This window comes from Schistocerca nitens, chromosome 8 (genome assembly GCF_023898315.1).
Source record: "Schistocerca nitens isolate TAMUIC-IGC-003100 chromosome 8, iqSchNite1.1, whole genome shotgun sequence".
Lineage (NCBI taxonomy): Eukaryota > Metazoa > Arthropoda > Insecta > Orthoptera > Acrididae > Schistocerca > Schistocerca nitens.
The window spans coordinates 593,726,457-593,741,548 of record NC_064621.1 but is presented as its reverse complement, the minus strand read 5'-3'; positions in this window follow the sequence as shown (position 1 = coordinate 593,741,548).

The following is a 15,092-nucleotide window of genomic DNA, read 5'->3' as shown; positions in this document are numbered from 1 at the left end:
TAGTTCTGCAAGGTTCGCAGGAGAGCTTCTGTATAGTTTGGAAGGTAGGAGACGAGATAGTGGCACAAGTAAAGCTGTGAGTACCGGCCCTGAGTCGTGCTTCGGTAGCTCAGATGGTAGAGCACTTGCCCGCGAAAGGCAAAGGTCCCGAATTCGAGTCTCGGACGGGCACACAAATATTAATTATTCCTACTTAATCCTATTAATAAAATATAAACATCTTTCATAAATTGTGGGTTGACTATAGACAATAGAAATATACACGTCTTACATAACCCTCCACTGGGTTTCCTTCAAAATTTTCCTACCTCGTTAAGTCATTTGGACTTGACGTAAGGAGAAAATTTGATTATAGAAATATGTGTAGTAATAAGTAAGTTAATGCTAAATATTTCTTTCAACAAAGCCCATACATATACTGTCATAAGAATTTGTTTTCCTAAGTCTAACAAAGAGAATATTCAAAAGAGTATACATCAAAATATACAAATAATATGAGTCAGTAAGTTGGAAGTTATTTATATCTCTAATAGTAATTGATTGCAAAAAATTAGAACATAGTTTATGTTTCATTATAATTTTTTTGTGCTAAAATTGGCATCTATTAGTACCATATTCAAGGAAGGGAGAAAAAACGAATTGGATAGCATGGTCAAAGCACTTTTCAACTGTGGGCGGTCTCTGTCAGTCAACAGACGAGATCGACATATACGATTTTGTGCTGTACATGTCTCTTCACATTTCCACTTCACTATCACATCGGAAATAGTGGACCTAGGGATGTTTAGCAGCGTGGAAATGTTGCGTACAGACGTATGACACAAGTGACACCCAAGCACTTGACCACGTTCGACGTCCGTGTGTTCCGCGGAGCGCCCCATTCTGCTTTCTCACGATGTCTAATGATTACGGAGGTCGCTGATATGGAGTACCTGGCAGTATGTGGCAGCACAATGGACCTAACATGAAAAACGAATGTTTTTGAAGGTGCCCGGATACTTTTGATCACATAGAGTAGCTAGGTGTATGTTGACTTCGTTCTGTTCTTCGGCGTACAACTGCTGTCTCAAACATTTCCTGTGCAAATAAAAGTGGAACATACTGAAACATCCCATGTAGGCTTTCACGGCCGGCGTAACGTCAGGGAGAAGAAGTTCTACAGATCGACCACGGCAATTTAGCCCGGAAGTGTTTACTGATCATACTGAAACAGTTCAATGTCTTGACTTCAACTGTTAAATAATAAAAGTTCATTCATTTTAGTTTCTGTATTTTTAAGCGCTCAAACGATTACTTCACAATAATGATTCAACTTCCACAGTAATATAATTTGTACTCGCTTACACGGGCTACGAAATTTCCAACTACTCACTAAAACATATTTTAAATCATCTCTTCCAGCCAAGCGAGAGAGATTACGATTGCAGGAATAGTATCTTATCATTTATTCTGCTGACAACGACAGTACTTAAACTGATTTTACAAATATTTTTTACGTAAATGTAACAAAATTTAGTGAAACATTGTTGTGAATACTTTATGAAATTTACATAGTAAGTTCCTTTTCAGTTTAATTCAAAATTATTTTATTCAATCCGAATGAAAGCAGTGGTTCACAAAGAATATCGTTTGCATATAAATCCATCACACTAAACATAACTGTTTTCATAAATGAAGTGATCGATACCTGATGGTATCGAATGATTGCTAATATCCGTTAGGCTTGATTATATCATCAGGAGGACTTCTTTGTTCGATATGCAGTAATTACTAGCAATTTCATAAAGCTATCTGTTTACCTTTCCCGTTTAAATATCTATTGATACGCGTATAAATTCCAGTAACACAAATAGTCACCCATGAAAACAACATGTGATCAATTCGAATCTGCTAAAGTGAGTCTATAGTCTCAAACTACCAAAAGCGAAGGTTGTCTGTCAAGTCTAGTGTAATTTCAAGTGAGCTCCCAGTTTTTTGAAAGTTTCGAACACTGAAGTACTATGTGGCCCAGGAGACAGTAAGATACAGCAGGAAATTGCGTCGCCTGGGCCGTCGCACGTTAATATTCAGAAGCAGTTTTCACCCTACGTAGACCCGACGCTGTACAGTCGACTGGCAGTTGTGTCTTGGGAGTTCCCGGTCAGGCGTGGTATCAGAAAATTTGCTTCCGCCCGCGGACTTAGCACTCGGCCTAAGTTGGTAGCGGCGGGTCCAAGGCGGGCGGGCAGATTTAATATTCATCGCCGCTCGCTGCCCGGCCGCCGTTTTGCCGCGCGCGCCGCTGCGCTCTGCCCCCTCGCCAGACGCCGGGACGTGAGTCCGCCCCGTGGCTGGCTGTCCTTTGTTATTTAAATCTCCAAGTTTTTCATTTCTGCGACTCTGACATGTGGAGCCTGGAGGTCTTTGATGTGCGGCATTTATTTGACGGCAGAGACCAGCGGGATCTCGGTAGAAAGAAAAAGAGGGGGAGTAAAAAGAGAACCGACAAGAGTGGGAGGAGAGGAAGTAGGGGGGGGGGGAGAGTGAGGAGGAGGAAGAAACAGGGGCGGGGGCGGGAGTGGTAAGAGACATCATACGCGGCGTCGCGCAGTGTCCGAGAACGAGCAGTATGGTTGTAAAAGTTAAGACATACTACTCATTTGTTAATTTGTATCACAGGGAGCTTTCTGAAGTCTACAATCACTTCGTAACAACGCGAGTTGCGAATTAAGATCGACGCTGAAGAGTCAAAGAAACTCGCACACCTGCCTAATGTCGTGTAGGGCTCCCGCGAACACGCAGTAGTGCTGCAACACGACGTGGCATGGACTCGTCCGAAGTAGGGCTGGAGGGAATTGACACCATCAATCTTTCAGGACTGTCTATAAATCCGCAAGAGTACGAGGCGGTGGAGACCTCTTCTGAACAGCACCATGCAAGGTTCAAATGGCTCTGAGCACTATGGGACTTAACATCTATGATCATCAGTCCCCTAGAACTTAGAACTACTTAAACCTAACTAACCTAAGGACAGCACACAACACCCAGCCATCACGAGGCAGAGAAAATCCCTGACCCCGCCGGGAATCGAACCCGGGCGTGGGAAGCGAGAACGCTACCGCACGACCACGAACCATGCAAGGCATCCGAGATATGCTCAATAATGTTCATGCCTGTTGAGTTTAGTGGGCAGCCGCAGTGTTTAAACTCAGAAGAGCGTTCCCGGAGCCACTCTGTAGCAATCCTGGACGTGTGGGGTGTCGCATTTTCCTGATCGAATTGCCCAAGTCCATCGAAATGCGCAATGGACATGAATGGATGCAGATGATCAGAGTCATCTGTCAGAGTCGTATCTAGACGTATCAGGCGTCCCATATCACCACAGCTGCCCAGGTCCCACACCATTGCAGAGCCTTTATCAGCTTGAACAGTCCCCTGCTGACAAGCAGGGTCCATGGAATCATGTGGAATCATGAGGTTGTCTCCGTACCCGTACACGTCCATCCGCTCGATACAATTTGAAACGAGACTAGTACGACTGGGAAACATGTTTCCGGTCATCAAAAGTCCAATGTCGGTATTGACGGGCCAAGGCGAGGCGTATAGCTTTGTGACGCGCAGTCATCAAGAGTACACGAGTGGGTTTTCGCTTCCGAAAACCCATATCGCTGATATTCCCTTGAATGGTTCGCGCGCTGACACTTGGTGATGACTCAGCATTGAAATCTGCAGCAATTTGCGAAAGGGTTGCAGTTCTGTCACGCTGAACGATTCCCTTCAGTTGTCGTTGGTCCCGTTCTTGCAGTTTCTTTTTCCGGCCGCAGCGATGTCGGAGGCTGATGTTTGCTCGGATTCCTGATAATCACGGTACAGTCGTGAAATGGTCGTACGGGAAAATCCCCATTTCATCGCTACCTCGGAGATGCAATGTCCCATCACTCGTCCGCCGACTATAACATCACGTTGAAAGGTGGCTACACTGAGCCACAGCGCCAGAGATCGCTAGAGAGCATTGTTCCGCCGCCTCCACGGGCTGTCATTATTGAGATGTGCTAGAGGTCACTGCTTGGGGAGAGCTCGTAGTAGTCAGTTGGTGTTCAGATGTGCTAGTAGGGAGTGCTTGCTGAGATGTGATACTGAAAGGTTCTTGTTCAGATGTGGTAATAGCGAGGCGGTGTGGAGATATATTGTAATTATGAGAGTGATTTTGGTCAATATATGAAGGTAACGAAACTTGATTTATTTTTCATTATTTCCATGTTTTAAATAATGTGTCATTACAGGTTCAGTCAACAAAGCATCTGGCTTGGGTTCTTGGATTAGAGTGTAATTGTGGTTCTCTTGAGTAATTATGGTATTTGTATTTTCTTTAATTAATTCAGTATAATGTTATTTAAAAATTGTTGTGTTGTTGAAGAAGAACCGTGCCAGATGCGTACGTTGAGTCACACTCACACACACAGAACAGTTACTCTTGTGCTTGTTGTTGCGTTGGTTTTATAGTTGCTGGGGGCTTAATTAATTAACTGTGTTAATGAAAATTTCCATTTCATTCTTTGTTATTGTTCTAAGCAGTCAGATTGCGTAACAATAACAGTCAGGGCCAACCGTTACGAGACTTCGTAATCGGACAGACAGCTACTAAAGCAAAAAAAAAAAAATTTAAAATTATTTGCATTAATATTTTTATTAAGCCCCCATGCACGTGGCGTCCACTGCTTCGGATCGTCCCTTGGAATTCTTCTGATTGTAGAAATAGTAGACAGTAGGATTGTTGTAGTAATTTGTAGTTAGTAATTGTAGTCTATATTGCATGTGTAGATTTGGTAATTAGCATTCTTCTAATGGTATTTTTCAAAATTTAATTTTTATTGCCTTGTATACGCGTTTGACAATTTAATGCAATTATTTCAATTGTTCGTTAATCGTGTTTGAGGGAAGCATTTCGTGTGAAGGGTATTGTTGGAGATAAAGAGTCATTGTGTGTAATTTTCATATAGTGACGAGTTTTGTATATTTTGTAAATGATTACGCGATCAATGAAAAAGGCAAAAATGATGAATAGTGAGAATGACGAAATTGTTGACATGGCGAACTCGCCAACACAGGAGAACAGTATGTTGAATAATGAAGTGGAAATCAATTTAATAAGTCGGGAAAGTAGTCCGGAACCATTTCAAAATTTTTCTCAATCAGAAAATTCACAGAATACGAGATTAACGATAGAAAATTCTGGAATAGCATCAAACACAGATAGCTTTACAGCTATGACGAATGAAACTGGTTTTGCGGGAAATGTTAGGGGCGAAAGGAATTGCGAACAAGCTAATATGGAGCAGTTGATGGGTGCAATATTAAATTTGGGATCACAAATAGGAACAATTAAAACACAGATGGGAACAATGGAAACACGGTTAGACTCACTGGGATCACAGTTGGGATCACAAATAGGCACAATTAAAACAGAGATGGAAACAATGGAAACACGGTTAGATTCACGAATAGGGACATGTTTCAAAAATATGAAAGATGAATTAAAGAAAGAAATCAGAGAAGAAGTACAACCGATTTCGAATGCTCACAATAATAGATTAATTGCAGTAGAGATTAGACAAAGGGAACAGGATAGAGAACAGGAGGAGAGAGATCGCGTGATAGTACAGAAATTTTCAGAGTTAAATTTACAACGTGCACACGATAAGGAAGAAATATTTGAGAGAATCGAGGAATCCGTACCAAATGACAGAATAAATAAACTAACACAACAATATGAACAGTTAACTACCAAATGTGTTAATACTGAAACCCGAGTCGCGACACTTACGGAAGACGTAAATAGACAGAAAGAACAAATAGGTGATTTATCGGAAAGAGTTGAGGAGATTTCAGATAAATTGACAAGTCTTAGTTTAAATGGGGATAGAGATTCAGATGATACAGCTCCATTACCATTTGCAGAAACCGAAGAGTACCAGAACATAAATAAGCATGTTGAAAATCAGGGAAAATTTAATGAACGCGTTAAAAAGGAATTTGAGGCATTACAAATGCAAGTCAAACAAACTGAAAGCGAAATCGTAGGAAAAGATAGCAAAAGAAATTTGGAATCACAGATAGCAGAGGGGTTTGAAGAAAATAAATTGTTTCATTTACGGGATGCAACAAGAGAGCGCCAGGCGCGCGAACTCGACAATAATCGACATTCAAACTGGGACAGACGCGGTAGGTCTTTGTCGCCGCGAGACGGAAGCTTTGACTATAAACACTTTTTGACTGTTCGGAAATTTAAGATCTTTCGTAATTCTAAGAATGACATACATCCATGTTCATGGTTGGATCGATTTACGTGCGCACTTCCGCCAGATGTGCCACAAAGTCACAAACTGAAATTTATGTGCGGCTATTAAAGTCCTCAGGGGATTCACTACACTAAGTGAATATGTGCCGTAGCGATCACAGGGCCCCGAGCTGTAGTGGTGTTATTTCCCTTTTAGTTTTCTGCACCGCTGCCTACTCTTTCACTATTCTTTGCATCTATAAAAACAACTCTTCTACTATCAATCTATCTAGACAGTAGGTAAAGAATAACCAGATTTGACGATTTTACCCAAAAGTGACTTCAGAAATTACCGTTTGAACTTACTATATTTTCTGCAGCATTCATTTGTAGCTTATATGAAATTTTACCTGTTTATCTTCGTGACAATATTACTTCTTATGTTGACGACATTCTTATTGCTAAACGTTCTTGGAGTGAGCATAACAAAATTTTGGATTCATTATTACGTATTTTTGCACGAGTTGGCATGACAGTGAACTTGGAAAAATCTGAATTTGGTCGTTCTCAGGTGAAATTTCTCGGTCACATTATTTCTACAGAAGGTATTCTTCCCGATCCAGAGAAACTAGATGCTATTCGTAATTATGCTGTTCCTACCACAAAACGTGATGTTCGTAGTTTCCTTGGTGTTTGTAATTTTCTTAGACGCTTTGTTAGATTGGACAATTTGGCCACACCTCGTTTATGTGAATTATCTGGAAAAAATTCTAATTGGTGTTGGGATGAGGAAGCTCAGTCAGAATTTGAACAACTTCGTGATGCTTTAGTTGCTGCCCCACTTCTTTCACATCCGGATTTATCTAAAGATTTTTGTTTGGCGACGGACTCATCATACAAAGGCCTAGGTGCACATTTATTTCAAGAGATAGAAGAAAACGGCGTTGTAGTACAGAAAACTGTTGCCTTTGGAAGCCGTGTTCTCTCTAAATCAGAGAAGAATTATTCGATTACGGAACTTGAAGCTTTGGCTGTTGTATGGGCCTTCACAAAATTTCGCACATTTTTGTTTGGCAGACATACTAAGGTTTACACCGATCATCGAGCTCTGGAATTTCTTATGTCGACAAAATTAACTCATGGCAGATTGTCACGATGGGCGTTGTACCTACAGGAATTTGATTTTAGTATTGTTTACATACAGGGATCTTCAAATATTGTTGCTGATGCTTTATCACGTGCACCTATGGGTTTGAAACAAAGTGCTGAAGAGGACTGCAAAGAAAACCATTATTGTTTGATGTACATTCAAGGTGTTGCGTTTGAGAACTTTATTTCGTCTTCGCTCCAGGACATCGCTAAGGAGCAAAATAAGGATCCAATCTGGAAGGACATTAAGGAGAAGTGGAGGAGAAAGGAAAGCGTAGCGATCAGACAGTATTATTTAGTTCGCAATGATATTCTTTTCAAACGAAAATCGGTCGACAACTCTGTTTGGTTAGTTGTATTCCTGATGAGTGGGTCAATAAATTGATTTGGTACACACATTTCAGTTATGCGCACTTTGGTCCCAGAAAATGCTTTCATAAATTACGAGAAAATTGCTACTTCAGTAATATGGAAAAACGTATTCGATCTGTTCTTGCCAAATGCAAATTATGTCGAAAGGCTAAGCCGCCAACAGTTTCTCACAGAGCACCGTTGTTTCCTATCATTCCAGCGAAATTAAAGGAGATGGCTGCAGTCGATTTGTTCGGTCCAGTGGTTCGTTCTACTAATGGTTTTGCGTATATTTTCGTAGCAGTGGAATTAACATCAAAATATGTGTGTTTTACACCTTTACGCAAAGCAACAGCTCGTTCAGTATCTAATGCTTTCATCAAACATTTTCTTAAGGAAGTTGGTCATGTTGATAAGGTTATATCAGATAATGGATCACAGTTTCGCTCTAAAATTTGGCTTCGTACTCTACGGCGTCGTAAAATTAAACCAATTTTCATTTCACTTTTTCACCCTCAATCTAATCCTTCAGAGAGATGGATGAAAGAAATCAATAAATTGTGTCGTCTTTATTGTCATCAGAATCACAGAACGTGGGATCAGTATCTTCATATTTTTCAAAACATTCTGAATGAACTTCCTAATGATTCAACTTCTTTACCGCCTATACTGATATTAAAAAATAAAGCACCGATAAATCGCATTTCTGAAATCGTTTCTTTTCCGCCTTCACGGAAACTGCGGCATTCTGAAGTTGTCAACCTGGCTCTACAAAATATTGCATCTGCGGCTGCTAGAAGAGAGAAATCAGCTAAACGTCCTGGTCGTTTAAAAATCTTGTCAGTTGGTCAGAAGGTGTTAATTAAATCTCATCGTTTGTCTCATAAAGGAAAAGGCTTGTGTCGCAAATTTTTTCTGCTTTATAACGGTCCATATAGAGTTCGCAAAATTATACATGATAACACTGTTGAAGTAGAAACTCTTAAATCTCGGCGCTCTAAGGGAATACATCACATATCTAACGTAAAAATTTTTGTGGAATGACATACTTGTGAGAAACCAACAGTTTACGTAAACATGGAGAGAGTACAAGGATACCGCGCTGTGTTTGGCGGCGGCACATACTCAAAGCAACAGTCAGTCTGCGCGCCGCACAAGGCAGTCGTTGACCGCAAACAATTACCTTCCTACGTCACGCGCCTACAGCTGATCGAGCGCTCAGTGCGAATGCACTGACAGACGTAAACAAATACACAGTCTAATTTCTCCGACTAAATTCTGTATAAAGCTATAAGGACTTCATAAATTATGTTATTAACGTTCAGTATTTTTCAGGATACGGTTGTATAAAGTATTTAAGACCTTCAGGTAAATTCTGTGCGTGTCCGACGTTAAGACGACTTGCTTTGGAGAAAATTTTCAGGAAAAAGGTCATTTCGAAGATGAAACTAATAAACTAAAAAGGGTAACTATTAATTGAGTTTATTTTTCAGGTAACATAATTTCACTTAGGTACGTACTTTAGACGTAATTTGCTGCTCGCGATTACGTGACTCATACTTTGTGCTAAATTTTATGTTCTATGAAATTACTTGTGAAGCGACGTGCTTGTGTACATTTACTGATTTTGACAATTATTGATTAATGAACAGTGTTATTACTTGCGTATATTATGCATCGCTTGGCTGCTATGCTTTTTCACTGACGTCATATTTTTTTTATTATGTGCCTGCTGTGCTTAGTTATTTAAATTATAATTGTCACCTGATTAATTGTGCTGATGTGGTTAGATATGTAAGTTATACTTTGTGATTTATCTGCTTGCGCCTTCATGTTTACTTATTAAGATTACATATGAAGATTTATTTGCTTATGGCGATGTGATTCTAATGACCTGCTTATTGTGTAAGGCATGTTTGCTGCTGTGCGTATGGATTGCATATTTACACATTTCTGTTCTGTTGTCATAACTACTCTTCAATCTAGTATATAGAAATGCTGATATACTGTGTACAAATATAGAGCTTAGGTTACACTGTGGTATTAATTATAGATTGTTCACTTGGCAGAGCCTCGTTGTAGGGATTGTGCTGCATCCACTTGTTGACATTCTGTTCTCTACTGGTATATTTACTCGCTATTGCATGTTTTGCTTACGCTCAGTGCCTTATATTTTTAAGATAAGAAAATTAACTGCTATAATTCGACGAACGACATTAGTAAAAGAAAGTCATAGAAGTCACATGAGCTGAGGTTTTATGGAAGCTGTATAAATTTATGCTAATAGGAAGGAAGCTAACGACATGACAGACCAAAACTAGGTTTAGACCATTGACAGTATTACACTGCATTTTCGTGAGCAATTGAAATAGGAAGTGACACTTGACACAAAAAATACTCCACATGTTTGCTTCTGCTATGATTCTTGAAGTGGTGTACACACTGTGAAATATTATGATCATTCACACTCCGTAATCGTACTTAATTACTGAGAGTTATTCGAACTAAGTCTGTTAGAGGTCATGTATGCATTTCTTTTATTTAATGATGGACAAGGAACCAAAATGTATCTTATAATTTATAATGAGTAGAAAATTTGGGTCAGATGGATTACACAGAGGTTGTGTGTGGACACTGTGTCTTCGGATTGCATGGGATGCTGAATTGAAGTTGCACTAGGATTTTGTCTGAACTTGTTCGAGGAGACTGACTAGAGGAAAGAGTTGTTATGGAAGTGAAATGATATTGGTGCTGAGGTTTATATGTATAGACGTATTATTGAGGTATTGAGATTATGTGAAGTTGATGATTATTCGAGTTTCGTGGACAAGAGGTAAGGTAAATGAGGTATTATTGAAGTTAAGTGATGATTATTGGAGTTTTGGTGGATAAGAGGTAAAGTAAGTGAGGAGCATATTTTTTTTTGTTGGTCCATATGGAACAAGGAGGATGAAGATGGCAGACTAGAACACTCAAGTAGAAAGAAGATTGCCTACACACACACTTTGTTAAATCAATAAGCAGTATACATTTTTTTTTGAAGAGAGGAAGTATTTGCATATCTTGGCTCACTGACAGTTGTTCAGCAACAGTACAATTTGATCTGGCTTGGCAAACATTGGTCTTGACATGATGACTATGACGTTGACTAACTATTATTGACTGTTATACATTGCTGCCACTACTACTTGGTACACATGATGAACATCAAATCTTGGACAGAGTTACATTTATACAGTTAACACTATTCAATTACACAGTAGCACTTAATGAGGATGAAAGATGAGTGGATGTGTTTTGTGTGTTTTCCTTTCCTAATCCTACCCACCTATCTCCTAAATATTATTTTATTTGTTGGTAGTGGCTTGCACTGACACCCATAAATATTATAGGTTAACTGTTATTGTGTACTGTAATAGTTAATGTGACAATTAACTGATATCATTTGTGTGTTTATTATGATTTGTATGTTTAGTGTAAGAGCATTGATTATATTTTGTTAAAGAAATTGTATGTGCATTCAAACTATTGTTCATGACTGAACTGTCTCAGTAGTTATGGTGAATAGTATGGACTGTTACTTGCACTTTTTCTACATGATTGGTGCCACAAGGACATGTTTAATTTCTGCTGATGAACTGTGTGATCAGTGATTGTAAAAAAAAATTATGGACTGTTACTTGTACCTTTTCTACAATATTGGTGCCACTAGGACATGTTTAATTTCTGCTTATAAACTCTGATGAACAGTGTGATCAGTGACAGTGTATTTTATTGAACTGCTTCTGCTGAGAAATGTGACTTGTTGCTGTGTGCACCTGATCAACATTGCTGGGTGCCACTAATGGACTGCTTCTACTGAAATGGTGTTACTTGTTGATGTCTGCAGCTGCTCAACATTGCTGGGTGCCACTGATGGATTGCTTCCACTGAAATGAAGTCACCTGTTGCTGTGTGCACCTACTCAACATTGCTGGGTGCCACTAATGGACTGCTTATACTGAAATGGTGTTACTTGTTGATGTCTGCACCTGCTCAACATTGCGGGGTACCACTGATGGACTGCTTCTACTGAAATGAAGTCACCTGTTGCTGTGTGCACCTGATCAACATTGCTGGGTGCCACTAATGGACTGCTTCTACTGAAATGGTGTTACTTGTTGCTGTGTGCACCTGCTCAACATTGCTGGGTGCCACTGATGGACTGCTTCTACTGAAATGAAGTCACCTGTCGCTGCGTGCACCTGATCAACATTGCTGGTGCCACTAATGGACTGCTTCTACTGAAATGGTGTTACTTGTTGGTGTCTGCACCTATTCAACAGTACTGGGTGCCACTGATGGACTGTTTCTATTGAAAAAATGTTACTTGTGGTATTTGCACCTGTTGACCATTGCTGGGTGCTACTGCTGGAACTGTCAACTGCTTATTCTTGGGCTATGGAAAGCGTTTATGTGAATATTTGTATAAACTGATTTATTGTGTATTACTGTTTGTGGAAAGTTATGAGACTCTTACCTGCACATATTCGTCATTGCTGACGCTATTGATTGAACTGTTTAACCACATAATACTTGTATAAACTGTTATGTAAAGTCACATGTATGAAAGAATTTGTATTGCTTACTGTATTCTATATAATAGGTTATTGAAAGGTCAGTGCAAAGCCAAAATTTTATCTAGTTATATGATATTTACGTATTAATATTATCTTTTATTTTTGTCTGTATTTTTTTGACGAATTTGGTGGTATTTTCACCACCAATGCTGGCAAAAATACCATCAAATTCTAGCCGTGGAGGAAGGGCATATGAAAGGTGGCTACACTGAGCCACAGCGCCAGAGATCGCTAGAGAGCATTGTTCCGCCGCCTCCACGGGCTGTCATTATTGAGATGTGCTAGAGGTCACTGCTTGGGGAGAGCTCGTAGTAGTCAGTTGGTGTTCAGATGTGCTAGTAGGGAGTGCTTGCTGAGATGTGATACTGAAAGGTTCTTGTTCAGATGTGGTAATAGCGAGGCGGTGTGGAGATATATTGTAATTATGAGAGTGATTTTGGTCAATATATGAAGGTAACGAAACTTGATTTATTTTTCATTATTTCCATGTTTTAAATAATGTGTCATTACAGGTTCAGTCAACAAAGCATCTGGCTTGGGTTCTTGGATTAGAGTGTAATTGTGGTTCTCTTGAGTAATTATGGTATTTGTATTTTCTTTAATTAATTCAGTATAATGTTATTTAAAAATTGTTGTGTTGTTGAAGAAGAACCGTGCCAGATGCGTACGTTGAGTCACACTCACACACACAGAACAGTTACTCTTGTGCTTGTTGTTGCGTTGGTTTTATAGTTGCTGGGGGCTTAATTAATTAACTGTGTTAATGAAAATTTCCATTTCATTCTTTGTTATTGTTCTAAGCAGTCAGATTGCGTAACAATAACAGTCAGGGCCAACCGTTACGAGACTTCGTAATCGGACAGACAGCTACTAAAGCAAAAAAAAAAAAAAAAATTTAAAATTATTTGCATTAATATTTTTATTAAGCCCCCATGCAACGTTCAAATTCACTTAATTCTTGGTAACGTGCCATTGTAGCAGTAGTAACCGATCTAACAACTGCCAGACACTCGTTGACATATGGGCGTTCCCGACCGCAGCGCCGTATTCTGCCGGTTTACATATCTCTGTGTTTCAATACGCATGCCTATACCAGTTTCTTTGGCGCTTCCGTGTACATTCCTCTCAGTCCCTGAGTTAAGCGGTCAACTTTACTTACTTCACGACCAGATTCACTAACTTCGATTCAAATTAAGCACGTATTACAATATTAGTGTTTCTGTAAGTTTTTTTGTTTGTTCCTGGACGGAAAAACCACACTCTTAAGAAGCTCTTAACGTTAATTGCAGTTTTTGCATTCGGCTGTTAGTTGCTGCATGCATATCATTATAAATACAGTTGAGAACCGCGGGTCGCACCAATACGTGATTGGGACAGCATGCGCCCTGCGGGCTGCAGTTTGACAGCAACTGCTCTACAACATACGCAGGGCTCATCAAAATCCTTGATTAACAGGTCTTATGGTCCCCTTGTTACAGGGCTTTGTAGGCCAATTTGAGGTTATTTCCCTGTTTAATGAACTGCAAATGCTCTATTATCAATATTATCAAACAGTTTGTCTCGACTTCATCTGTACCGCTGTGGTACGTTGTAAATAGCTGTCGTTTACACCCTGTATAGTACTATGGGAAGTACTCTTTGCCATACACTTCGCCTTCTTTTTACAGGGTGTGAATGGGGATCTAGACATCACTTGTCATTTCCTCAACACATTTACAGTTTCAAGCACTCGGATTTTCTTAACTTACAGAGTGATCACAGGGGTGAGAATTCTTTCGGTTAGCCCGTCATCCTTCATTTTGAGTATGTAACGGTAACAATTTTATCGTCTCCTTCTCAACGTGCGACAGATTTTTTTCCATTTGCTTGTGTAATAGCTTGTATACAGTCTCTCTTAATGTGGATTCCATATATGAGGAATGCACCGAAAATTTTCTTTAGGATTTCTCACTTTGCTTTTCCACGTCTTGAATTGTTTTTCGATGCGATTAATATTTGCAGTCTGCTTACTATGTTCCAGTGTCTTAGTTTTCTGTTGATTTTTTATTATGCTTTGTAGGTAGTTATGTAGACTTTTTATAATTTAGAGATCCTCTCATTATTAGATTACGATTTAATCTTGTAAGTCTGGCATTTGTCGCTAGGTATCTAAATGTATATATCTTAGATATTTTCCATTACTTAGTTGCTTTCCATAAAGTGACAAGAGGTTTGACTTAAAAGTACTGAGTTTTTGTGTGTTGAGTTTGCCACCATGTTTTGGCTAAAATTTCATGAAGATTTTATTGGGAGTTAATCACGTCTTTTTATTGTTGCAGAGAATTGTGAGGTCGTGTATGAATTTTACGCATTGTAACCTACTTTTATATTTAAATAGCCTGCCAATCACAATTTCTTTTATTTCTTTTTCACAGGTCCTGATTACATTTTCCGATACAAGATTAAACAATAAGGTGGACGGAGTGAACGCCCGTCTTCTAGCCGGACTCCCGTTTTAATATCTGAAGTTGAATATAAATTATTCTTGTCAATAAAATCTTCTCGCTCACTGGCTAACCGCTCTCACGTGTGAAAGAATGGCAGCAGTGGGAACGATAATAATAATAATAACCAAAACACACACACACACACACACACACACACACACACACACACACACACACATACACACTTACACAAAGAGCAGAAAACTGATCCACGATACCCCTGATATCACG